This window comes from Microtus oregoni, unplaced genomic scaffold, assembly GCF_018167655.1.
Source record: "Microtus oregoni isolate MIOR12 unplaced genomic scaffold, Mior012 000006F_ref0000085, whole genome shotgun sequence".
NCBI classification, from domain to species: Eukaryota; Metazoa; Chordata; class Mammalia; order Rodentia; family Cricetidae; genus Microtus; species Microtus oregoni.
In genome coordinates, this window is record NW_024543065.1 from 44,901,707 (window position 1) to 44,927,168 (window position 25,462).

A 25,462-nucleotide genomic window follows, 5' to 3' on the forward strand; every position below is an offset into this window, starting at 1 on the left:
TTGCCAGAAGCCATCTCCTCTGAGAGGTAAATCTTGGAGATTGCGCCGTGTTTGTCCTGGGCACAGCTGTCAGCCAAGGTCTCCTGCCCGGGGCAGGGCCACCGGGTCGCAGCCCACGGGGGCCTCATGATGGCGTTGGCGCTGAGGGACTCCGGGCAGGTGGGTTGACGGAGATTTTTGATGCCTCCACGGTTTGGAAAGTCTGTCAGTCATGATGGCCTCTCGCGAGGTGCCTACTTAGCATATCAGAGCGGACCTGGCCGCCAGGTTCCCTCAGCATCCTTCAGTCCCTACCTGTCCCAGGGTCTTCTCGGCGGGCACAGCCTGCGCTCTTCCGTAAACTTCTCCAGCTCCTCTCCCAGCTAACCTTACCTGTAGAATCCAACCATTTTGGTTAACCCTCCTCTTTTGGGCCTCCTGACTGCTGCCCCTGGTTCCCTTTCACCTCTCCTCACATAGCTCAGGGTCATGTCTACTGTGGACTCTTCCAGATGTCTCTGTGTCTGACTATACTCCCCCACATATCTATAATAAACTTTTTCCTCCACCATACCCAAGAGCGGACATGTCCTTTTCTTTTCTTTCTTTCTTTTTTATTATTTACTTAGTACCTGAGAGGGTCATTTATTTATACATATGGACAGTGAATACCATAGCTAAAGAAGTAGGACCTCGAGGCATAATCCGTAGCAACCTGCCACCTTTTCTGTAACAAAACACCTTGAAGTCAGTCTGTAAGTCATTTCTACAGTAAGCAGATGACTATTTCTCATGATAATCTAGAGGTCTAGAGATAACTTGTGTAACTATAGGCAGCAGACGTCTAGGATTTGGTTTAATAACTGGTCCCTACTTGTTTCTGCTCTAATAAAGGACACAGAGCCCTTAGTTCCCAGGATGCCTCTCAGCTAGCTGTCCCCTACAGCTTCCTCATGTCAAGAATGTCAGGCCTCTGGTAGGTAATTTTTTTTTTTTCGAGATAGGGTTTCTCTGTGGTTTTGGAGCCTGTCCTGGAACTAGCTCTTGTAGACCACGCTGGCCTCGAACTCACAGAGATCCGCCTGCCTCTGCCTCCCGAGTGCTGGGATTAAAGGCGTGCGCCACCACCGCCCCCGGCTCTCTGGTAGGTAATTTAAGGGACTGAAAGGTGAGTGAAGCTCCAGGCTAAGGGCTTTCATCAACTCATAATCCAATCAGACATGGTCTATTAGTCTCTTATTATTTTTTTGAAACAGGGTTTTTCTGTAGCTTTAGAACCTGTCCTGGAACTCTCTGTAGACCATGCTGGCCTTGAACTCACAGAGATCCACCCGCCTCTGCCTCCCTAGTGCTAAGATTAAAGGCCACCACCCACCAAGTCTCTTCTTCTTTCTGGTTGACCACTTATTGATGGAGGAGGGTCATCTTTCTATCTGTTGTTTCATTGGTTAAGTAATAAAGAAACTGCTAGGCCCTGATAGGCTAGAACATAGGTGGGTGGAGTAAACAGAACAGAATGCTGGGACGAAGAGGAAGTGAGCTCAGAAACCATGCAGCTCCTCTCATAGGCAGACACGATGAAGTAAGCCGCCAGGTCAGACATGCTGAGTCTTTCCCTGTAAGACCGGTGCTACACAGTTTATTAGAGATGGGTTGATGGGGATATCAGAATTAGCCAGTACGGGCTAGAGCTAATGGGCCAAGCAGTGTTTAAGTGATTACAGTTTGTGTGTTGTTATTTCGGGGCATAAGCTAGCCAGGTGACCAGGTGCTGGGGCGGCAGGAACACATCCTGCAGCTCCTACTACAACTTATTATCTTGTTTCCTTTCTCTCTCTGGCTCACTGCTATTCAGGTGTACCCACCTGACCAAAAATTCCCTTTACTCTCTCCTTTACCGTTGCAGTTCACTCTGCCTTGGACAATCCTCAGATCCCTGCAAGACCATTCCTTGTAATTTCTGCTCATAATGTCCCTTTTTAAATATTATAAAATGTGTGTGTGTAAGTGTTCAAGAGTGCATGGGTTATATCCACTCGTGCAAGCAGTGACTTGAGTGTGGAGGTCAAAGGACAATTGTTTAGGAATTGGTTCTCCCCTACTTTTATTTGGGTTCTGGGACTCGACCTCAGGTTGCTGGCTTGGAGGAAAAGCACTTCTACTCTGAACTACCTCACGTGCCCAGAGGGCACTCCTTTAGTTGTTCCTGTAAACCCCAGCACTGGAGAGGTAGGAGTGGGAGGATCTCGAGTTCAAGGTCAGCCCTGGCTATGTAGCAAATTTGAGGCCAGCTTGAACTGCTTATGACCTTGTCATAACAAAAACAAAGAAGCAAAGATGTGAAACCCTACTTGAATTAGTGGCTCTCTTTTAGCCCTAAGTCACTGACATATAGGTGACCAGATGCTGTTGAAGTTAAGACACTAAGTGAAACTTGACAGAAACGAAGACAGTTAATTGTGCTATTCTTTTGGTTTGGTTTGGTTTTGAGACAGGCTTTCTCTGCGTAATAATCCTGAGTGTCCTAGAACTTGCTTTGTAGACCAGGCTGGCCTCGAACTCTGCCACCTTCCTCCCGAGTGCTTGGATTAAAGGCGTGAGCCACCACAGCCCAACCCAAGTATGGTATGCTTCATCAAAAATCTCATCTCAGTCTCATGGCTATTTTTTTTTTTTACCCATGTTTACGTTTTTCTGTTTCTCTGTATTTTTTTTTTCTTTTCTCATCGCTGTTGTCACTGAAGTGAGAATTACTGTGTTGATCTGGAGATGGAGGCTCAGAGATGAAGTGAGGTTCCTAATGTTGCACAGCTGTTGAGCGGTAGTTTCAGGAGCTTGCATTGAAACTTTAGGAGTCCGACTTCAGAACTGAGGACTTGTGAAGCGTTCAGCATGGGCAGGAACCTGGCTGGACCAGAGAAGCTCAAGAAGTGCTGTTCTTAACATCATTGTTATTGGTTCCATTGTCATTATCATTATTTGTCATTCCTGTGATACCCCAGACAGAACCTCTCTCACAGCCCACAGTTTGTGTTTGTTGTTTGTTGCTTTCTAAGAGCGCCTGGCGTGGGAAGTTGTTGCCCTTCCTTCACACTGACATATTCTGCCGTCTTAGCTTTGTTTTCTCTTGCGGTGATAAGATGCCCTGACAAAGGCATTTGAAGGAAGAAGGGTTTATATTGGCTCACAGTTCCGGATCTGTCCTGAATAGAGAAGTCACTGCAGCAGGTGTTTGAGAGAACTGGTTACAGCATGATCATGGTCAGAAAACGAGAGCAATAGCTGCATGCATGCTTGTGCTCCTCTCGTTTCTCTGGTCGGTTGCCTTTGAGGCAGGGTCTCACCGAGTAGCCCTGGTGGACCTGGAACTCACAGAGACCCATCTGTCTCTGCTTCTCAAAGTGCTAGGTGTGAGCCATCACACCCAGCACTTATTTTTATTTATTTGAAAGTTAGATTTGTTCATTTATGCATCTGTAGGTTTGCATTTGGAAATCAGGGTTTGGGGAGCTGGGTTCTTGTCTTTTGCTATGTAAGGTTCCAGGGGATAGATCAAGTTGTAAAGCTTGGCCCCAAGTGCCTTTTCATGATGAGCCAACTCAGTGACTCCACTTTCTCCTTTCATGTGCAGTCTAGGGCACAACCCCTGGCAACGGTGTCAATCTTCTTTAGGTTAGGTCTTCCTACCTTAACATAATCAAGACCATCTTCCATAGACACACCCACAGGCCACCCTGATCTAGACAGTCCCTCCTTGAGACTCTTTCCAGGTGATTGTTGATTGTGTCAAGTTGTCAAGTCTAGCTATTATATGCCCCAACAGCATATCTCACCTGGTGGAGCCCAGGATACAGCATAGCCTACAGGATGTGTGTGTAGTTTGGGCCTTAATCGCTCTCTGAACCCTTTGAGCAAAGCACACGACATTCTGCTGAGCAGCCGGAGGCCAACACTAATGTGCTGTGACTTTTCAGGTGGCTTTCACCTTTGAGGATGTGGCTGTAGTTTTTACTCAAGAAGAGTGGGGGCAGCTGGCTCCAGCTTAGAGAACACTGTACCAGGAGGTGATGCTGGAAAACCGTGGGCTTCTGGTCTCTCTGGGTAAGTCTGTTACCTCCCTCTCCCAGGGGGCAGGTCCTCTGCTGCTTCCGTTCTCCTCTCTGGCTCCAGGCCCTGATGGTGAAGAGGTCCTCTGAGCCTGCCTTTTCTTCCTGCTGCTTCAGACATATTCTAGACTCATCTCTTCCTGTGCTGTATCTCTTTGGGCAATAAACTTTAGACTCCAAGGGTAATGTAGAGAGGATGGTAGTGGGAGGAAAGGGCGTTTGGTAGGACCCAGAGGCAGAATTTCCAGCTGCTTTAGCTAGTGCTTTATCCTTACAGGATTTATTTTTATTATTCTTAGTCATTTGTATGTGTATGTATCTGCAAACACCACGGCCAGCAGAAAGCTGATCCTAATGAGTCAAGAAGGAAGCCTGGTCCAACACAACCCAGTAACTGGTGTTGGTTCAGACAGAGAGTTTGACACCAGGCAGTTTATTTTAGACATATTTAAGCACAGGACAATTTAGAAAAGAGTTTCCTGGTGATACTTAATTCTGTATGTATAATAAATCTTAATGCACGGCTGCTTTGAAACTCTGTAAAGTACATATGGCCTCTTCCCTAAGGATAAGTTCTGTAGATTAACTGGGAAAGTGGGCTCAAGGTAAATAGCTCATGATAAGGGTCCAGGAAAGGATAACACCCCAGGGTGACTGAGATACACATAGGAGTCTGGGAGAGCCAAAGTCATCAGGCTGTAACCACCTCAGTCCCAGGCTTCTGGGTGGAAAATAGGTCATCAAGAAACGAGGCTTAGGGTTGGCAAATAGCTTAGCATTTGCTTAAACTGGAGGCTGGAGAGATGGCTTAGTGGTTAAAAGCACTGGCTGTTCTTCCAGAGGACCCAGGTTCAAAATGTAACATCAGCCTGGAGGCCAACAGCCATCTGTGGCTCTAGTTCCAGGGACTGAGGCCCTCTTCTAGCCTTTGAGAGCAAGAGGCACACAAAAGGGGTACATACATACATGCAGGAAAAACACCCATATACATAAACAACAACAGAATCCCAAGTGCTAACTCCAGGACCCACATAAATGTGGAAGGAGAGAATCAAAAGTTCCTGGAGCCACTGTTCTTTCCAAGGGTTAACGTGCTTATCAGCGTAGTTCTTGCTTGGCCTTAGCTACAGTGGATTATAGAAAACCGGTACTCATTGACTGTGGTAGTTCACACCCGTCCATAATCTTAGCACTCTGGAACCCAAGTCAAGAGGATCAGGAGTTTGAGGCCACCCTAGACTTAGATAGTGAGACCTTAGTAAAGGGAGGGAAAGATGGGGAGTAGAGGGAAGGAAAGAAAGGGATGCAGGAAAGGCTTGCCTCTAAACTGAGCTAAATAGAACTTGACTTTTATCTTTTGTAGAATGGTCTGTTCTCATGGAGCCCAGCTGGTCTTGAACTCGTTATACAGCTGAGGATGACACTGAGTTCCTTATTATCCTGCCCCCATCTCTGAAGTGCTAGGATTATACTGTGTCTGTGTGTATCTGCGTGTGTGTGTGTGTGTGTGTGTCTGCGCACTTGTGCTGTAATACATAGAACTCAGAAGACGACTTGTAGGACTCACTTCTCCCCACCGCATGGATCCTGGGGGTCAGCTTAAGGCTAGGCGGCAAGCACTTTCAGCTGCTCTATTTATATGTATTTTGGGATGCGATTTTGTTTGATTTGAGACAGGGTCACTAGACCAGGCAAGCCTTGAACTCAGATCCACTTGTCTCTGCTTCCTGAATTCTGGAATTAAAGGAATGTGTCACTACACCTGTTTTTTTTTTTTTTGTTTGTTTGTTTTCTAAAAGACAAGGTCTCACTTTATAGCCCAGGCTGGCTTAGAACTTAATGTGTAACCCATCTTGACCTCAGACTTGTGGCAATCCTTCTATTTGACTCATCCTCCCAAATGCCAGTTGTCGTAGTTAGAGCTTCTGTTGCTGCGATGAAACACCATGACCAAAAGCAAGTTGGGGAGGAAAGGCTTTGTTTGTCTTTCACTTCCACACAGTAGTCCATCATCAAGACTGTCAGCACGGGACTCAAACAGGGCCGGATCCTGGAGGCAGGAGCTGATGTACAAGCCATGGAGGAGTGCTGCTTCCCCTGTAGAGAACCCAGCAACACCTACCTACCCGGGAGTGGCACCACTCATGTGGGCTGAACCCGCCCACAACTTCACTAGTATAAAAATACCCCACTGGCATGCCTACAGGCCAACCTGCTAGAGGTATTTTTCTCTTTGGAGGTTCCCCTTCCCAAATATGTCTAGGTTTGTTTTGTGTCAAGTTGGCAAAAACTAACCTGCATAAAAATACTTGGTTTTCTCTCTCAGTGCAAGGGGTGTACTTGTCTCTGCACAGTCTAGGCAAGCTCTCTACCACTGAGTTGTGCCCCTAGCTCTCCTTTTTGTTTTAAAGCAAGGTCTCATCACAGTTGCCAGGCAGGCTTGGCCTTGCTGCCTTCCTGCCTCAGCCTCTCTAGTAGCTGGATTATAGTCTTGTCCCACCAGGCACACCTTTTACAGTTTTTGACATACTCTTTTAAATATAAGTTTCTAAGTCACATGTTAACTTTATTGATATTGCTGAGAGCAGCTTCATTCCAAAGTCAAATTCTGATCCCGAAATCCCAGGTGACATTGATGGTCTTTATCTCTTTTCAGGAAAAAAATATCTGTCTGTCTATCTATCTATCTATCTATCTGTAGGGATAAGTCCCGCCCCTTAAGGGGCGTGTTCGCCTCGGGCTAATGTCTGCCTATAAATTTGGCGAGCAAGCTCCGAGCTGCTCGCTTCTGCTTTCCTGGTCTCCGCGGGAACGGTGGTTCTGTAAGTCTATTTCTACATTAAAGCTATATATATATATATATATATTTACACTCTGTCTGCATTCGTTTACGCCGCTACATTTTGGCGTCCAACGTCGGGCTATTTTGCCCCCGACTCAAGCGGGTAGCCCGCTAGCTAACACAGCACCCTCCCGGGTGCTGTTTTTCAGTTCGTGACTCCGGCCCCAGTGCTGAGTCCGAGACACACTCGGCGACACAGGCCCATTCTGCCTGCCTTGGCTAAGTTTTGCAGCGGAACCCCACTGCCTGAATTAGCAGAAGCTCAAGTACTTGCGGTTTTGCAACAAAAGCTGCCACAGTGTCAGATTTGGTCTGTTACAAAGTGACTTGGCCGGTTGTGGTGGCGCACGCTGGTAGGATTTGCTGAAGGAGGCAGAGGCAGGAGGATCACAAGTTTGAGGCCGGCCAGGCAGTGGTAGAGCACGCCTTTAATCCCAGCACTTGGGAAGCAGAGGCAGGCAGATCTCTGTGAGTTTGAGGCCTGCCAGGCCTTGGTAGTGCACGCCTTCAATCCCAGCACTTGGGAGGCAGAGACAGGCGGATCTCTGTGAGTTCAAGGCCAGCCTGGTCTACAAGAGCTAGTTCTAGGACAGGCTCCAAAAACACAGAGACCACCACTGGCAGGAACCGATCTTTGCAGGTAAAAAAATTTTTCTTTTATAAATAAAATGTCTGAACACATTACTGTTCAAGAATTTAATGATTTTTTTAATTGTACCATGTGGGAGATTTTACAAGAGGTGTCTATCACCCCACATATATGGATCCTTCTGGGAGTCGTAGTTTTCATTGGCACCAAATGGTTTGATAATAGAAATATGATAAAGTCTTTACGAGACGAATCCAGGATTCTTAAGGTAGAGATTGAACGCTTAAAAACAATTGAGAATGACAACAATCTTCTCAAGAATCAGTTTGAAGTTCTCCAGGCTGATAACAATCTTATCAAGAATCAGTTTGAAGTTCTCCAGGCTGATAACAATCTTCTCAAGAATCAGGTTGAAGTTCTTCAGGCTGATGTTAAGGAGAAATTCATTAGTATGGAAGAGGGAACAGCTGATCTGGACCATAAGATTCAGTCCCTTTCTGTTGGAAAGGAAACATTAACTGAGAGAATCAAAACTGCTGAATGTGACAATCGGATTTTGTCTAAAGCTTATGACAGATTGACGGAAAGATTGTCAATACAAGAAGGCACGGTTTATGCCATAAAAATTATGTCCAAAGATGAGATGTTATCTCTAACGGACAAACTTCATACATTAGAATCCTCAATGAAGGCTTTGGAACATAATTCTGGACAGGAGTTTCAGACATTGCAGAAGGCAATGGTGAACAGAATTGAAAAGATTGAGGAATTTCTAAATTCTGATGAAGAAGAGCAAAGGGTAGAAAGGCAAATTTTAACTACATCTGTGGGTAAGTCTCTCCGGGACAATTTCCACAAAGCTCTACCTACAGCTCTACCTGCCTTTCCAGTAATAACAACAGAGAAGGTGATTGGTTCCAAAAACCCTAGGGTCATCAAGGAGGATACATGGGAGCCTGTGCGTATGAATGATCTCAAGGAAATAAAACAGGCTGTCATGACTTTTGGGATGCAAGCCTCTTTTGTTAAAGAGATGCTAAGATCTTGGGCCACGACAAGCAGAGCAACCCCCTCAGACTGGCTCCAGCTGAGCTCTGCGGTACTCGAGAGTGGACCGCAATTGAAATGGAAATGCTTATTCAGGCAAGAGGCTAGACTCTTAGAACAGCAGGAAAAAGCGAAGGGAATTGACATTTCCCTAGATCAAATTCTAGGTGAAGGGCCCTTTTCCGATCCTCAGGAACAAGCTAATTTGGATGAAAACACACTCTCCATGTGTACTACAGCAGCCTTAAGGGCTTGGGACAGGGTACAAGACCCAGGACAGAGAATGGAATCATTTGTCAGAGTTAAACAGGGTCAGAGAGAACCCTTTAGTGACTTTTTACAAAGATTAACTAAGGCTGTACAAATAGGAATATCTGACCCAGAAGCAAGACGTATAATGATTGAGTCTTTGGCTTATGAAAATGCAAATGTGGAATGCAAAAGGATTTTGGGTCCTTTAAAGCTCAGATCAGCGCCGTTGGAAGAATGGGTCTTGCATACACTCAATGTTGATACATTTGATTATGGCACTGAAGCATGGGTAGAAGAAGCAATTTCCAATGGTAAAAGGAGACACCAGAATACCAAATGTTTTAATTGTGGAAAAATGGGTCATATTAAAAGGAATTGTAAACAACGGGTTTTCAGAAATAATAATAATAATAATAATAATAATAATAATAATAATGCATCTTTCAGAAATAATAATAATAATGCATCTTCTAGAAATAACAGAAATAGGAGGACTCAGCCTTCAGGTTTATGTAGAAGATGTGGAAAGGGCAGACATTGGACGAATGAATGCAGGTCTACAAGAGATAGACAAGGCAACCTGATACAGCCGGGAAACGTGAGAGGGGGGGCCTCACAGGCCCCCATGGCAAACATGGTTCAGTCATATCCAGTTTCTGCAGAGAACGTGCCTCATCAGGACAATTAGGAAGCCCCATGCCTACTGTTACAAGCAATAATGATCAGAAAGATAAGTTACGTGTGTTTTGGCAAACTTCTATAAATGATCAAAGACCTAAACTGAGAGTGTGTGTAAATGGCATTTTTATTACTGGCCTGCTGGACACAGGTGCTGATGTAAGTATCATTACCCCAGAATCTTGGCATCCGTATTGGCCTCTTCAGAATGTAAATGTTCAGCTCCTGGGAATTGGAACCCTATCTCGAGTAAGGCAGAGCACGAGATGGGTTGAATGTATAGGGCCAGAGGGACAAATAGGAAAATTAAAGCCATATGTAGCCAATATTGCAATGAATTTATGGGGTCGTGACCTATTACAACAATGGAATACTGAAATTAACATCCCTGCTAAATCTAGAGCCTATATTTCTGAGAATAATATTAAAAGATATTACAAACTGAGAAAACCGGCCATTCGGGCTGTAAAAGAACAAGCAATTGATGTCCCTTCAGAGATACCAACAGCCTTGCCTCTAAAATGGTTGACTGAGAAACCAATATGGACAAAGCAATGGCCTTTAGCTGAGGAAAAGTTACAGGCTTTAGAACAGCTGGTACAAGAACAATTAGATGCTGGACATATAGAAGAATCTACCAGCCCTTGGAATTCTCCTGTATTTGTGGTTAAGAAAAAATCAGGTAAATGGAGAATGGTGACAGATCTCAGGGCCATCAACAAGGTTATTCAACCTATGGGCCCTCTGCAATCTGGAATTCCTTTGCCCTCTTTATTACCAAAAGGATGGCCTCTCATAGTTATTGATTTAAAGGATTGTTTTTTCACTATACCTTTGCAAAAAGAAGATAGAGAAAAATTTGCCTTCACAGTGCCTAGTTATAACAATTCTCAACCTTCGAGGAGGTACCACTGGACCGTTCTCCCCCAGGGTATGTTAAATAGCCCCTCCCTGTGCCAATATTTTGTGAACCAACCATTGCAAATAATACGCAAGAAATTTCCCAAATCTATAGTATACCATTACATGGACGACATCTTGTTATCCGATTCAAACATGGATACCTTGAACAGACTGTTTGAAGAAATAAAGATACTTTTACCTAAATGGGGATTGCAATTAGCTCCTGAAAAGATTCAGAAGGGAGATTCTGTTAATTATTTAGGTTATAAAATAGGTTTGCAAAAAATTAAGACACAAAAAGCACAAATTAGGAGAGATCGCCTACGGACTCTTAATGACTTTCAAAGACTGTTAGGAGACATTTCCAGTCTACGACCAGCTATTGGAATAACACCTGATTTAATAATTCATTTGAACAAAACCTTGGATGGTGATAAAGATTTAAACAGTCCCAGAGAATTAACAGCTGAAGCAGAAAAGGAACTGACAATGATTGAGGAAAAATTACAACAGGCACATGTGGACAGGGTGAATCCAGAGCTCGATTGTATTCTCGTCATACTACCATCAAAAATTTCTCCTACAGGAATTTTAATGCAGAGAGATGATATTATTTTGGAATGGATCTTTTTACCACATAAACCAAGTAAGAAACTGAAAACTTATGTGGAAAAAGTCTCTGAGTTAATTATAAAAGGCAAGCTGAGACTTCGTCAACTAGCAGGTATAGACCCAGCAGAAATTATAGTGCCTTTCACTGCTGATGAACTAAAGAAATTATGGGAAGATAATGAACCATGGCAAAGAGCTTGTGCTAATTTTTTGGGAGACATTAATAACAACTATCCAAAAAGCAAGCGGCTTAACTTCATAAAGAGAACTTCTTGGATTCTTCCTCGAATCGTCCGTGATGCTCCAATAACTGGAGCCCGTACATTCTATACTGATGCCAATAAATCAGGGAAGGCAGGTTACAAATCAGAAGACTTGGATAAGGTGGAACAAAGTCCATATACTTCTGTCCAGAAGGCGGAATTATATGCCATTCTTATGGTGCTAAGGGATTTTAAAGAACCTATTAATATAGTTACAGATTCACAATACGCAGAAAGAGTTATTTTACATATTGAAACTGCTGAATTTATACCTGATGATACTGAACTAACCTCATTGTTCCTCCAGGTTCAAGATTTGATCAGGAACAGGCTTTGCCCTATGTACATAACACACATCCGATCCCATACGGGTCTGCCAGGTCCTCTAGCACAAGGTAATGCAGAAATTGATCAATTATTGATTGGTAGTGTGCTACAAGCCTCTGAATTTCATAAAAAACATCATGTTAATAGCAAAGGTTTGAAGAAAGAGTTTTCAATTACATGGCAACAAGCTAAGGAGATTGTAAAGAAATGCCCTACTTGCTCTTTCTATAACCAAACGCCACTGCCTGCAGGGGCTAATCCAAAGGGCACCCAAAGGAATGAAATCTGGCAGATGGATGTGTTCCACTTTGCAGAATTTGGCAAATTAAAATATGTACACCACACCATAGACACGTATTCAGGTTTTCAATGGGCTACTGCCCTGAGCTCAGAAAAGGCTGATTCAGTAATTACACATTTATTGGAAGTTATGGCCATCATGGGTATACCTGCGCAAATAAAGACAGATAATGGTCCAGCATATGTATCTAAGAAAATGAAACGCTTTTTTGATTATTATAATATAAAACACATTACAGGTATACCAAATAATCCTACAGGTCAGGCAGTTATAGAAAGATCAAATCGTACTATAAAGGATATGCTGAACAAACAGAAAGGGATCGAAAATACCCCCAGAAATAGATTACATAATGCTTTATTAACCTTGAATTTTCTTAACGCTAATGAGAAAGGAACGACAGCAGCAGAAAGACATTGGATAATGGAAAAGTCTGCTGAACTAAATCAACCGATTTATTTCAAAGATGTGCTGACCTCTCAGTGGAAGCCAGGAGATGTGCTACGTTGGGGAAGGGGTTTTGCTCTTGTTTCCACAGGAGAAGAAAAATTGTGGATACCATCAAAATTAATAAAGTTTCGATTTGAAGAGGAGAAACCTCTTGGAAAGGAGAAATGACAACTCATCCACAACGATGATATTCATACAGGTGGTAAGAAAAACATATAAAATGGGGGCAGGGTTCTGTTCTTATCTCCACAGGGAAACACTCATCTTTGAGAAATTCAAGGAACCCTGGTTGTTTGGATACTGACAGATGGAAAAATACCTGCCCAATAGGAAATATCAAGACAACTGAATGGGTTGTGTAAGTAATATTAAACCATATTTCTAAATTTATAAAGCTGGTTTTGAAGTTGGACTCTGGCTCAGTCCCTCTCCAATTCCAAGCCTGTTGGTAAGAGAAAAACCCAGAGTTTCTGGAATTTCTGTCTCATGTCAAGAGCCATGATATGGGACAGAAAGAAATATGAGTTTAGAAAACATCTTTGCATTTCTTCATATCTATCATACTTTTCATTGAATATATCTATCATGTCTTTCATTGAATATATATATATATATATGTCTATATGATTAATGTTTAAGTTTTTCATAATGAACAATGAGTTTTTCCTGAAGTGACATTTGAAGTTTCCAGGAAGAAGATGGGGCCCCATAACAACAACTCCACCTGGTTGATATGACGTCATGATACTGATAGCGCTACTACAAGACCTGCTTTTGATACCAGCTGCACAAGACAGTTCCAACTTGGTTAGCTGAAATGGTGCACATCTTATACAACATTTTGGCCAGACCTGCACGAAAATACTCAGAGACTATTTGCAATTTTAAAAGACATTATCTTGAAATTTAACCATCATTTTACTTTCACAGGATCCCCCAGAAAGAACGTCGCCCCTATGACAGCAGGAAGTAATTCTAGAGAACGACGTCCCCTCTCCCAGTAAAGTTTGCCCTTGGGTTTAGGGACATCATTTAGGGGTTGATTATAATTAGTATATGATTGAGGGTTGGGAGAGGAATTTTATAAGCTCAAGGATCATTTTGAAAAAAAAAAAAAAAAAAAAAAAAAAGAGGGAATGATGGGATAATAGATTTATAATTGTGAGTTACTGCTTTTAGACAAATATATTGGTATCAATTCTTGTACAATGAAACAAAGTTAAATTATATGGACTATTGTACCCATGCATGTTTCTACCTCTGTTTAAAACATTCTTATGTATTGACATATATTGTATTGATATATATATATTGTATATATTTACCATATTGCAGTGTACATTTCTACCTCTGATTAAGATACTTATATAATATTTGTGTATTGATATATATTTACCTACTGCAATGTATATTTGTACATTGTTTATATTTGGAGGTCATTGTCCTCATTTGTTTCACAGTTGTTTATTGTCTTATTCTTTAAGTTAGATAGATATTGAGAATTATATAGACTAATTGTCATCTAAGTTTGTCATTTATAATTAGACTAATCAGGTTCTTTAGATATATAGAGATTATACTCAGTATAGATAGATAATCTTCAACCTCTTCAAAGAGCTGTAGAAAATGGCCTTTAATCTAACTCAGAGTTTCGTGATAGTGAGACACAATTGCTCCTGGCAACACCGCTCTATTCCCGAGAGAATGTTGAGCACCAAAAACACTCCATCTGGAGCCTTTCTATTTGGCAGAACTGGCCTTTGGGCAAAGAAATGCCCATACCTCAACCACTGACACAGATACAGAGCGTGCATCAATGGATAAAACAGGACTGTCATATCCTGCCAAGACAGGGTAAGATAGTTTTGAAAAGTTCCTTGCCTTTAATAATGGTATGTCAGTTATGTTAGGCCTTAGCCAAAATTGGTTGACTCAACGTTGCAAACGAGACTTTGGGTGATTGCCCAGGTAGTCAGTTGTCTCTGTCAATTGTTGCACATTTTGGATATATCTCGTTTGTTGAGTAGTGTTTATTCCCTTCTCAGATCTTTGACTGAGTTGAAGATTATATAATTGTAGTTACTCTTTACATTATTTGGACTTCTTGAGATAGAATGTTTAGCAAAGCTTTTGTTCTCAATATTGTTTGTTGTATTTATTATTTGTTGTTATTGTATGTAGTTGTATTTGGTTTAGTTCTGTCTTATTTAGACAAAAAGGGGAGATGTAGGGATAAGTCCCGCCCCTTAAGGGGCGTGTTCGCCTCGGGCTAATGTCTGCCTATAAATTTGGCGAGCAAGCTCCGAGCTGCTCGCTTCTGCTTTCCTGGTCTCCGCGGGAACGGTGGTTCTGTAAGTCTATTTCTACATTAAAGCTATATATATATATATATATATTTACACTCTGTCTGCATTCGTTTACGCCGCTACAATCTATCTATCTATCTATCTATCTATCTATCTGTCTATATCTCCATCCATGTGTTCGCATTTCTCTCCTTGAAGGGTATCCTGTTCCCAAACCTGAGCTGAGGTGTCAGCTAGAGCACAGGCAGGAGCTGTGGCGGGTGATGAAAGACCTTTCTGCAAGCATCTTTGCAGGTAAGGGAAGTGGGCAGGACTGGTGGGCTCTCCTAGGGATTTCTCCCTCTCTGCTCCTCTACCTCCTCTTCCTCTCACTCCCTTCCTTTCTTTTTTCTCTTTCCTTCCTTTTTGATTTTGTGTGTGTGTGTGTGTGTGTGTGTGTGTGTGTGTGCGCACATACATGCCACAGTGTGCATAAGGGAGTCAGAGGCCACCTTGTGCGAGCTGGGAGTTGGCTCTCTCTTTCCACTGTGCAGACTCTGCTTATTAAACCCGGATTATTAGTCTTGGCTGCAAGCACCTTTACCTACCGAATCATCTCCTGAGCCCTCTGTTTCCTTTTATACTGGTTGGTGCCCCAGTCCCTGTGACTCTATCTGGGGGTACAGGAGAAGGGTTTGTGCAGAAGAGTAAGCGGGGAGAAGGCCGGAAACTGCTTTTTGTTGTTGTTTTGTTTTTTATAAACCATAGGATGAAAGAGAAGCCAGATTTCCCGTGAGTATGTGGTGAAGGTTGGTTCTTTTTTGAAATTCCATGGTGGGTAGGTTTCTTGAATCATTGCGCCTGTTTATGACCCTGTTTTTTGTTGTTGTTTTGTTTTTTATTTTTTATATTGTATTTATTTAATTAACTTTTTTCATTAATTTTATATACCGACCACAATTCCCCCTCCCTCCTCTTCTTTTGTAACCCCTCCCTACTCCCACCTACCCTCCTTCTGCATCCGCTCCTCTGTCTCCATTCAGAAAGGGGCGGGCTTCCCATGGGCCTGAACAAAGCCTGGCACATCAAGTTGAGGTAGGACCATGCTCCTCCCCCTGCATCAAGCCTGGGCAAGGTAATCCAGCATGGGGGAACAGCTCCCAAAAGGCAGCTGAATGCCAGGGACAGGTTCTGAACTCACTGCCAGGAGCCTTGCAAATAGACCAAACTACACAACCATCACACATATGCAGAAGGCCTAGGTCAGTCCCATACAGATTCCCTAGCTGTTGATCCAGAGTCTGTGACTTCCCACCCGCTCAGGTCAGCTGTTTCTGTGTGTTCCTCCATCATGATCTTGACCTCCAGGCTCAATCCCTCCTCCCTTTCTTCAGGAGGACTCTCGGAGCTCCGCCCAGTGCTTAGCTGTGGATCTTTACTGGGTAAAGACTCTCTGATGGTAATTAGGGTTGTCACCAGTCTGGTTACAGTAGATGGCCAGACCAGGCACCCTCTCCACGGTTGCTAGGAGTCTTAACTGGAATCCTTATGGATTCCTAGGAGTTTCCTTGACACCAGGTTTCTCCCTAACCCTGAAATGCCCCCCTATCAAGATGTCTCTTTCCTTGCTCTCCCTCTCCATCCCACCTTCAACCTCCCTCCAGCCCCCAACTTTCCCAGCCCACCCAACCCACTCCCTCAAGTTCCCATCCTCCCACCCCACCCCCAGTTTCCCCAGGAGATCTCTTTTTTCCCCTTCTCAGGGAATTCATGCATCTGTCTTAGGGTCCTCTTTGTTCTCTAGCCTCTCTGGGGCTATGAACTGTATGCTGGTCATCCTGTACTTTATTTCTAAAAGCCACTTAGGAGTGAGTACATACGATGTTTGTCTTTGTGGGTCTGGGTTACTTCACTCAGAATAGTTTTTTTTCTAGTTCCATCTATTTGTCTGCAAACTTCATGAGGACATTGTTTTTTATAGCTGAGTAATGCTCCATTGTGTAAATGTACCATGTTTTCCTTACCTATTCTTTGGTTGAGGGACATCTAGCTTGTTTCCATGATCTGGCTATTATGAACATTGCTGCTGTGTACATAGTTGAGCAAGTGTCCTTGCGGTATGAGTGAACATCCTTTGCGTATATGCCCAAGAGTCGTATTGCTGGGTCTTGAGGTAGATTGATTCCCATTATTCTGAGAAACCGCCATGGAGATCTCAAAGTGGCTGTGCCAGTTTGTATTCGGACCAACAGTGGAGAAGTGTTCCTTTACCCCACATCCTCTCCAACATAAGCTGTCATCAGTGTTTTTGATCTTAGCCATTCTGACAATTGTAAGATGGAATCTCAGTCATTTTGATTTGCATTTTCCTGATGACTAAGGATGTTGAACAGCTCTATAAGTGTATTTCAGCCATTTGATATTCTTTGGTGAGAATTCTGTTTAGATTTGTACCCCACTTTTAAATTGGAATATTTGGTACTTTGTTGCCTTGTTTCTTGAGTTTTATATATATATATATAGCTATAGATATTTTGAAAATGAGTTCTCTGTCAGATGTGGGACTGGTGAAGATCCTTTCCTGTTCTGTATGCTGTCATCTTGTCTTTTGATGGTGTCCTTGGCCTTATAGAAGCTTTTCAGTTTCAGAAGGTCCCATTTATTAACTGTCCATCTCAGTGTCTGTGCTGCTGGGGTTATATTCAGGAAGTAGTCTCCTATGCCAGTACGGTCAAGACTGCTTCCCACTTTCTTTTCTATCAGGTTCCATGTAACTGGATTTATGTTGGGTCTTTGATCCACTTGACTTGAGTTTTGTACAGGGCAATAGATATGAATCTATTTACATTCTTCTACATGTCGACATCCAGTTATGCCAACACCATTTGTTGAGATAGTTTTCTTTTTTTTTATTGTATAATTTTGGCTTCTTTGTCAAAAATCAGGTGTTTACAGGTGTGTGAATTTATGTCAAGGTCATTGATTCAATTCCATCGATGATCCACATGTCTGTTTTTATGTCAATACTAAGCTGTTTTTTATTACTAGAGCTTGAAGTCAGGAATGGCCATACTTCCAGAAATTCCCTCATTGTACATGATTGTTTTGACTATGCTGGAATTTTTGTTTTTCCATATGAAGTTAGTTATTGTTCTTTCAAGTTCTGTGAAGAATTTTGCCAGGATTTTGATGGGGAATCTGTAGCTTGTTTTTGGTAAGATTGCCATTTTTACTATATGTTAACCTACCTATCCATGATCTTGGAAGTTCTTTCCATTATCTGATATCTTTTTCAATTTCTTTCTTCAAAGACTTAAAGTTCTTGTCAAATAGGCCTTTCACTTGTTTGGTTAGAATTACCCCATTATATTATTTGTGGCTATTATAAAGGGTTTTGTTACTCTGATTTCTTTCTCAGGCCGTTTGTCATTTGTATATAGGAGGGTTATTGATTTATTTTTTCAGTTAATCTTGTATCTCACCACATTACTGAAGGTGTTTATCAGCTTTAGAAATTATTCCCTGGTAGAATTTTTGGGGCCATTTATATATATACTGTCTATCATCTGCAAATAGTGAAAGTTTGACTTTTTCTTTTCAGTTTATATCCCCTGATTTCCTTTTGTTGTCTTATTCTTTTGTTGTCTTTGTTCTAGCTAGAACTTTGAACACTATATTAAATAGATATGGAGAGAGTGGACAGCCTTGTATTGTTCCTAATTTCAGTGGGATCACTTTGAGTTTCTCTCCATTTAATTCGGTGTTGGCTGTTGGCTTGCTGTATATTGTTTTTATTAAGTTAAGATATGCTCCTTGTACCCCTAATCTCTCCAAGACCTTTATCATGATGGGGTATTGCATTTTGTCAAAGGCTTTTTCAGCATCTAAGGAGACCATCATGTGTTTTTTTTTCTTTCAGATTGTTTATATGGTGGATTACATTGACAGATTTTTGTATGTTGAACCATCCATGCATCTCTGGGGTGAAGCCTACTTGATCATGGTAGATTATTTTTTTTTAATATGTTCTTGGATTCAGTTTGCCAGTATTTTATTGAGTATTTTTGCATCAATGCTCATGAGGAAGATTGGTTTGTAATTCCCTTTCTTTGTTGCATTTTTATGATTTGGGTATCAGAGTAACTGTAACCTCATAAAAAGAATTTGGCAATGTACCTTATGTTTATGTTGTTTAGAACACTTTGAGGAGCAGTGGTATTAACTTTTCTTTGAAATTCTGGTAGAATTTTGCACTGAAACCATCAGGCCTTGGGTTTTGGGGGTTTTTGTTGTTGTTGTTGTTGTTTGGGAAACATTTAACATTTAATGACTGCTTCTATTTCCTTAAGGGTTATAGGTCTATTTAAGTTGTTTATCTGGTCTTGATTTAATTTTGGTATGTGGTACCTATCAAGAAAAGTATCCATTTCTTTTAGATTTTTCATTTTTATAGAGTACAGGTTTTTGAAGTATGATCTGATGATTCTCTTGCTTTCCTTAGTGTCTATTATTATGTCCCCTTTTTAGAGTACATTTAATAATCTACCTTGTTATCCTGTCATACCTATATCTCCCCCTTTTCTCTTTTTTCTTCTTTCCTTCCTTCCTTCCTTCTTTCCTTCCTTTCTTGCTTCCTTCTTTCCTTCTCTCTCTCTCTTTTTCTTTGTTTTTTTGAGACAGGGTTTCTCAGTAGTTATGGAGCCAAATCTGAAACTCTGTAGACCAGGCTGACCTCATCTCCCAGATATCCTCCTGCCTCTGCCTCCTGAGTGCTGGGATTAAAGGCGTGCACCACCACCTCCTAGCCTTTTTGTCTTTTCAAAACAAGATCCTATTTATATCCTCCCTTTTTTCTTTTCAGAGTAGATTCAATAATCTACCCCTTTATCCTATCATATTATAGTCCCTCTTTTTTGTGTTTTCAAAACATGAACCTTGAATTTAATCTCCTTTGTTCATTTTTTTTTTTACTCACCATTGCCAATAATAACTTGTAACCCACACTCTAAACAAAGACAAACATCTATAATCCATTTTTTTTGGGAATGTGGGTATAGTTTTCTATACTATTTTTTTTGCTGATTGGGGTCATTGGTAATTTTATAGGGAACCAAAGAAAATTTAGGATTATGGTCAAGTCCTGACTTGAGTATTCTGTGAGGCTGGATCATTTCAGCCAGCAGTCTTGAGGCTGTTCTGGATGTAAAACTCAGAGGGAACTGCAACAGAGGTGCTCTAAAATGTTGGATTATCTTGGCCATCTGCTCCTATTGGAGATTTTTCAGGGGGTCTTCCTTGATCAAACCTTATTTTTCTTAACTCAGAATGAATCCACAGCCTCTCACTTCTTATGGAAACAAAAACAAAGCCTCTTCTCCAAAGTAACATATCTTTTGACTTAAGTTTTGAAGGCAAGGCATTTTCAAAATATATAGGTTGTATTAATCCAGCAGTATTAATAATTACATGTCTTTTAGCATCTGTTGCTCCTTTCTCAGCAGTCAAACAAACAATTCAAAGACAACAACATAATATACAGTATTCAGATTCTCTGTGTATTTTCCATCTTTACATGGAAGCTAAGCTGGGGCGGATGAGAGCTGGGAGCATTAGTTTTCCTCCTGAACTCAGGTAGCTAGGTTTGGGATTGGCTCTGGTCTGAGTCAGTGGCTAAAAAGCCTCAGGCAAATGGCTTTTTTTTTTTTTTGTAAATTTGTGCCCTACGTTGGGTTCTAAATGAAGTATGATTAATAAAAACTCATAGAGAGAATTTGGGGTTCAACCTGAAGATCCAAAAAGCAAAGCAGCCAGCCACTGGCTCTTACCTCCGCCTCAGTCTGAAATGGTGTTCCTGCCTCCAGGAGTGTCAGAATGAGACTGTGCCTAAGAGCTGTCTCCTCCTGTTTTATAATCCTCTCTAGTTCTGGGATTAAAGGCATGCACCACCCAGCTTCTATGGCAACTAGTGTGGCCACTGGGTTTAAAGGTGTGTGTTACCACTGCCTGGTAGTAAGGCTGACCAGTGGGGCTGTTTTACTCTCTGATCTTCAGGCAAGCTTTATTTATTAAAATACAAGTGAAATGCTACTACAGGTTTATCTATCTTGTTTATTTTCTTGAAGAACCAACTCTTTGTTTCCTTGACTCTTTGTATTTTCTTTTTTGCTATTTTTTGATTTCAGCCCTGAGTTTGATTATTTCCTCTATGGCTTGGTTTTAGCATGGAGGATTTCCTCTCAGTCTCATGTTTCTTTCTGAACTCTTGAGCTGTGCTCTGTTTCCCACCGTTTCTCATCTCTTTCACTCATTCTGAGTTGTAGGGTGATACTAAAATGAGCAGTTCTTTACCAGAGTCCTCATGCGTGTCCTCCCTTGATCATAGCCTATCCAGCACTTGATGCTCTCAGGGTGGGTTCTCCTCAGGTTTTGCTAATCAGATGGAGACACCGTAGTCTGTCTTTCTTTCTTTTTTTTCCTATTGGGAAGGAGAGGTTAGTAGCTTAGTATAAGATATTTGGCTATTCTGTGTCTTCTGTGAAATAAATCAGAGAAGTGCTTCTTTTTAAAAAAAATTATTAGCTTGAAGTTTTTTGCACATTCTTTTCTCTCTCACTCTCTTTTTCATTCAAAAGCCTCAGACATGCTAGGCAGGTGCTTACTACCGAGTTACACCCCCGCCCGCACTCACAATACTTTTATTAGTTCTGAATGCTACAAATATACTTTTCCAGTTTTTGAAGTAGCGTTTTTATCTCTGTCACCTGAGTGTGCTGGGAGACACCAGACTGTTGCTGTTTTCACCACGTTTTTTATTTTGTGCATGTGTGTGCATTCATTCATGTATGTGGATGCTACAGAACATGGGTGAAGCTCGGAGGGTTGACAACGTTCAGGAATCAGTTCTCTGCTTTAATCTTGTGGGTACCAGGCATTAAACTTGGGTCATCAGGCTTGGTGGCAGTCGATTTTATCCCCCTTCGTTCTCACTAGTCCCTGGGTTACCTACTGTTTAGGAGCTAATAATGAGCTGCCTTTATGGATATACTAAGTCAGGAATTCTTTTTTGTTTGTTTGTTTGTTTTTCGAGACAGGGTTTCTCTTGGTGTGACAGCTCTGGCTGTTCTGGACTTGCTTTATAGACCAGGCTGGCCTCTAAGTCAGGAATTGGGAGTGTCTGCCCTAGACTCTCTTTCCCATCATCTACTCTAAGTCAGGAATTGGGAGTGTCTGCCCTAGACTCTCTTTCCCATCATCTACACTTTGATTTGTTCTGCTGTTGAGAATCAGGAATTCAGGAATCCCAAAAGAAGGAAATTACAAACCAGGATTAACAGAAGTGGTTTTCCTTAACATGGAGCTTCTATTTTTCCTGTTTTTTTTTTCTTTATCATTTTGGTATGTGTTACTTATTTCAGGTAACAATGGAAAAACCAAGACCACAGAACTTACCACGTGTGAGTCAGCACTATCTAAGGGATTCTCATGCCAAGGCAAGTTCACAAAAGAAGTCTCAAAGGACTCCCAGTCAGTGCAAACTCCTGGTCAAATTGGTTCCTCGGGGAAAGAGCCCCAGAGCCAGCTGCTTCCTGGGAAAATCAGCCTTGGATGTGATAGCTTCGGGACAATTGAAGACATGTGTTCAAGGGTTAGACAGAAGCACAGCTCTTCAGGAAATGCCATCCGTAATTGTGACTCGCATGAGTCGGATAAGGACCCTGTAATTCAGGAGGAGGAAAGTGTCTTCAAATGTCATCATTGGGGCAAAGTATTCAGCAAGAAGCGCCTGCTTGCTTGGCATGAGAAGAGTCACTCTGGAGTGAAGCCGAGTGTGGGAAGGCCTTCAGCAAGAGCACAGACCTTCTTCAGCATCAGATGGTTCATAGCAGGGAGAAGCCTTATAAGTGCGTGGAGTGCGAGAAGGCCTTTGGCCGCATATCCCACCTCACACAGCACCGGCGGATCCACAGTGGGGAGAAGCCGTGTACACGTGACCAATGCGGCAGGGCTTTCACACACCGCTCTCCTGTCGTCTTACATAACAGGAGCCACACTGGAGAAAAACCTTTTGTCTGTAAAGAATGTGGAAAAGAGCCGGGCGGTGGTGGCGCACGCCTTTAATCCCAGCACTCGGGAGGCAGAGGCAGGCGGATCTCTGTGAGTTCGAGACCAGGCTGGTCTACAAGAGCTAGTTCCAGGACAGGCTCCAAAACCACAGAGAAACCCTGTCTCAAAAAACCAAAAAAAAAAAAAAAAAAAAAAGACCCGTACAAGTGCTTTGAGTGCGGACAGGTCTTCAGACACAGGTCCTACCTCATGTGGCACCAGCAAAACGCACACTGGGAAGAAGCAGTACGAGTGCAGTGAGTGTGGGAAAGTCTTCCTGGAGAGCGCAGCCCTGGTCCACCACTGTGATCCACACTGGGGAGAAGCCCTTAGAGTGCCTCGAGTGTGGCAAGGCCTTCAACCACAGGTCCTACCTCAAGAGGCACCAGCGCATTCACACTGGGGAGAAGCCGTTTGTGTGCAGCGAGTGTGGGAAAGCCTTCACCCACTGCTCTACTTTCATCTTGCATAAAAGAGCCCACACTGGCGAGAAGCCCTTTGAGTGCAAAGAATGTGGGAAAGCCTTTAGCAATCAGAAAGACCTCATTCGCCACTTCAGCATCCACACTGGGGAGAGGCCCTATGAGTGGGCACCAGAGGATTCATAGTGGGGAGAAACCCTATGAATGCGTCGAGTGTGGGGAAACCTTTTGTTGGAGCACAAACCTCATCCGACACGCCGTCATCCACACGGGAGAGAAGCCCTATGAATGCAGTGACTGTGGGAAGGCCTTCAGTCGCAGCTCCTCCCTCCCTCCCTCACCATCGAAGGATGCACAGTGAGAGAAACCCTGCCGGTGAAGCAGATGAGGAAAGGCCCTTCACAAGTGGGCAGACTTCTGTCAACATCCAAGAACTTCTATTGGGAAATGGCTTTTTTAATGTGACCACTGAGGAAAATCTTTTCCAGACAGAAGCATCTTACATAGCACATGCTAATTCATACCAAAGAGCAACCCCACAAGTGTCTTCCCTGTGAGAAAACTTGTCACAGATTGCTGCTTGTCATATGAAAACAATAGATAGTGAGCATTGTTTTCCAGCCGAGAATGTAGGAGAGACACCAGTGGGCATTTTGCACTCATGAAAACCTTCAACTGTATCTTTCTCCTACTTTGAAGTGCGGTGTTAGCTCAGGAATTTTTGTGAGGAGGAGGTGACATAGGAATGAAAACTTTAAGCACCGTTTTCATGCTGCCCCGCTAAGTCTTTAGCATTTGCTAGTGGAGAGAACTTTGGGTTAGGGAGTAAAGGAGTAAAGGACCTCGACCCTTTATATGTCTTGTGTTTGTGTATACATCCATACATATAAAGAGAGACTCTCTCTCTCTCTCTCTCTCTCTCTCTCTCTCTCTCTAAATATATATATTCCTTATTGTCCAGTATTTAAAAATTGAAAACAAATCTATAAGCTTACTGAATATTTCCCTTTTTCCACATAATTCTGCAGTAGATCATTAGTTATATGAGAAATATGGAAGCATAAGTTATTAAATACTTTAAGGATGTAAGGGAAGGTAGATGTGTGTGTGTGTGTGTGTGTGTGCGTGCTTCTGGGACTAAACCCAGGGCTTTTGCCATGCCAGGCATGTTGCAAATACATACAAATGGCCACTACTTACTGCACCACAAAACTTTCTGTGTCATTCCAAACACGACTCAGAATTTTTATTGATTCCCAACTATTGGGCTACTTAATTGCCAAAGCTATATAGTAAGTATCAAAATTGGTTAAGGTGATTATTTAAGATTGGCTTAGCACTTTTTTTTAAGTCTTTATATATGCTTCAGTATATGTCCTCCTGGTTTTATAAAAAATGAGATCTTGTCAAAATATCTTGTCAAAATTTAATAGAAGTTGGATTAAATCTGTGGGTCATTGTTTTGAGCAGTAATGTCTTTGTTTCCAATCTTCAACTCAACGACGTGGTCTGTCTTTTCATTTCAGTATTTCTTCACTTATTCCATTACTGTTTTACAGTTTAAACCATATAACTTCTGAACATTTTTTTTTTTTTGATTTTTCGAGACAGGGTTTCTTCGTAGCTTTTGGTTCCTGTCCTGGAACTAGCTCTTGTAGACCATGCTGGCCTCGAACTCACAGAGATCCGCCTGCCTCTGCCCCCTCCAAAACCCCGAGTGCTGGGATTAAAGGCGTTCCTCACCACCGCCCAGCACTTCTGAACATTTTTAGGGATATTTTTGTCTTTTATTTTTTAGAGTTATAATTATGATATTTAAATTTTGAATTTCTGCATGACATTTGGTATAGTGTACAAAACAGTCTCTTTTTTCTTCTACAACTTTGATGAAGTATCTCTAACCATGTAAAGAAATTTTGAGAATCCTTAAAATAGTAAACAGATAAATGTCTATAAACAAATAGTTTTTCTTCTTTCTCATCTAAATGGTTTTTTGTTGTTTTGTTTTTTAAGACAAAGTTTCTCTGTGTAGCTTGCTCTGTAGACCAGGCTGGCCACAAACTCAGAAATTTGCTTGCCTCTGCTTCCCAAGTGCTGCGGTTAAAGGTGTTCGCCACCACCACCTGGCTTCATCAGTATAGCTTATATTTCTTTTTGTATTGCACTAACACTTCCAGTATGACATTAAGACCAGTGAGAATGCACCTGTACTTGGTTCTGATGTGCTCAGTGTCTCATAAGTGATGTTAAAGTAAGGTGTGTGTCTTAAATCAAATGTCGGAAATTTCCTTTTGCTGAGATGT

At 42.1% G+C, this 25,462-nt stretch overlaps 1 pseudogene; it reads left to right on the top strand.

Moving 5' to 3' along the window:
• Positions 1 to 180: 180 nt before the first annotated feature.
• On the top strand, positions 181 to 24,203 carry LOC121449853 (annotated as a pseudogene).
• The last annotated feature ends 1,259 nt before the right edge of the window (positions 24,204 to 25,462 follow it).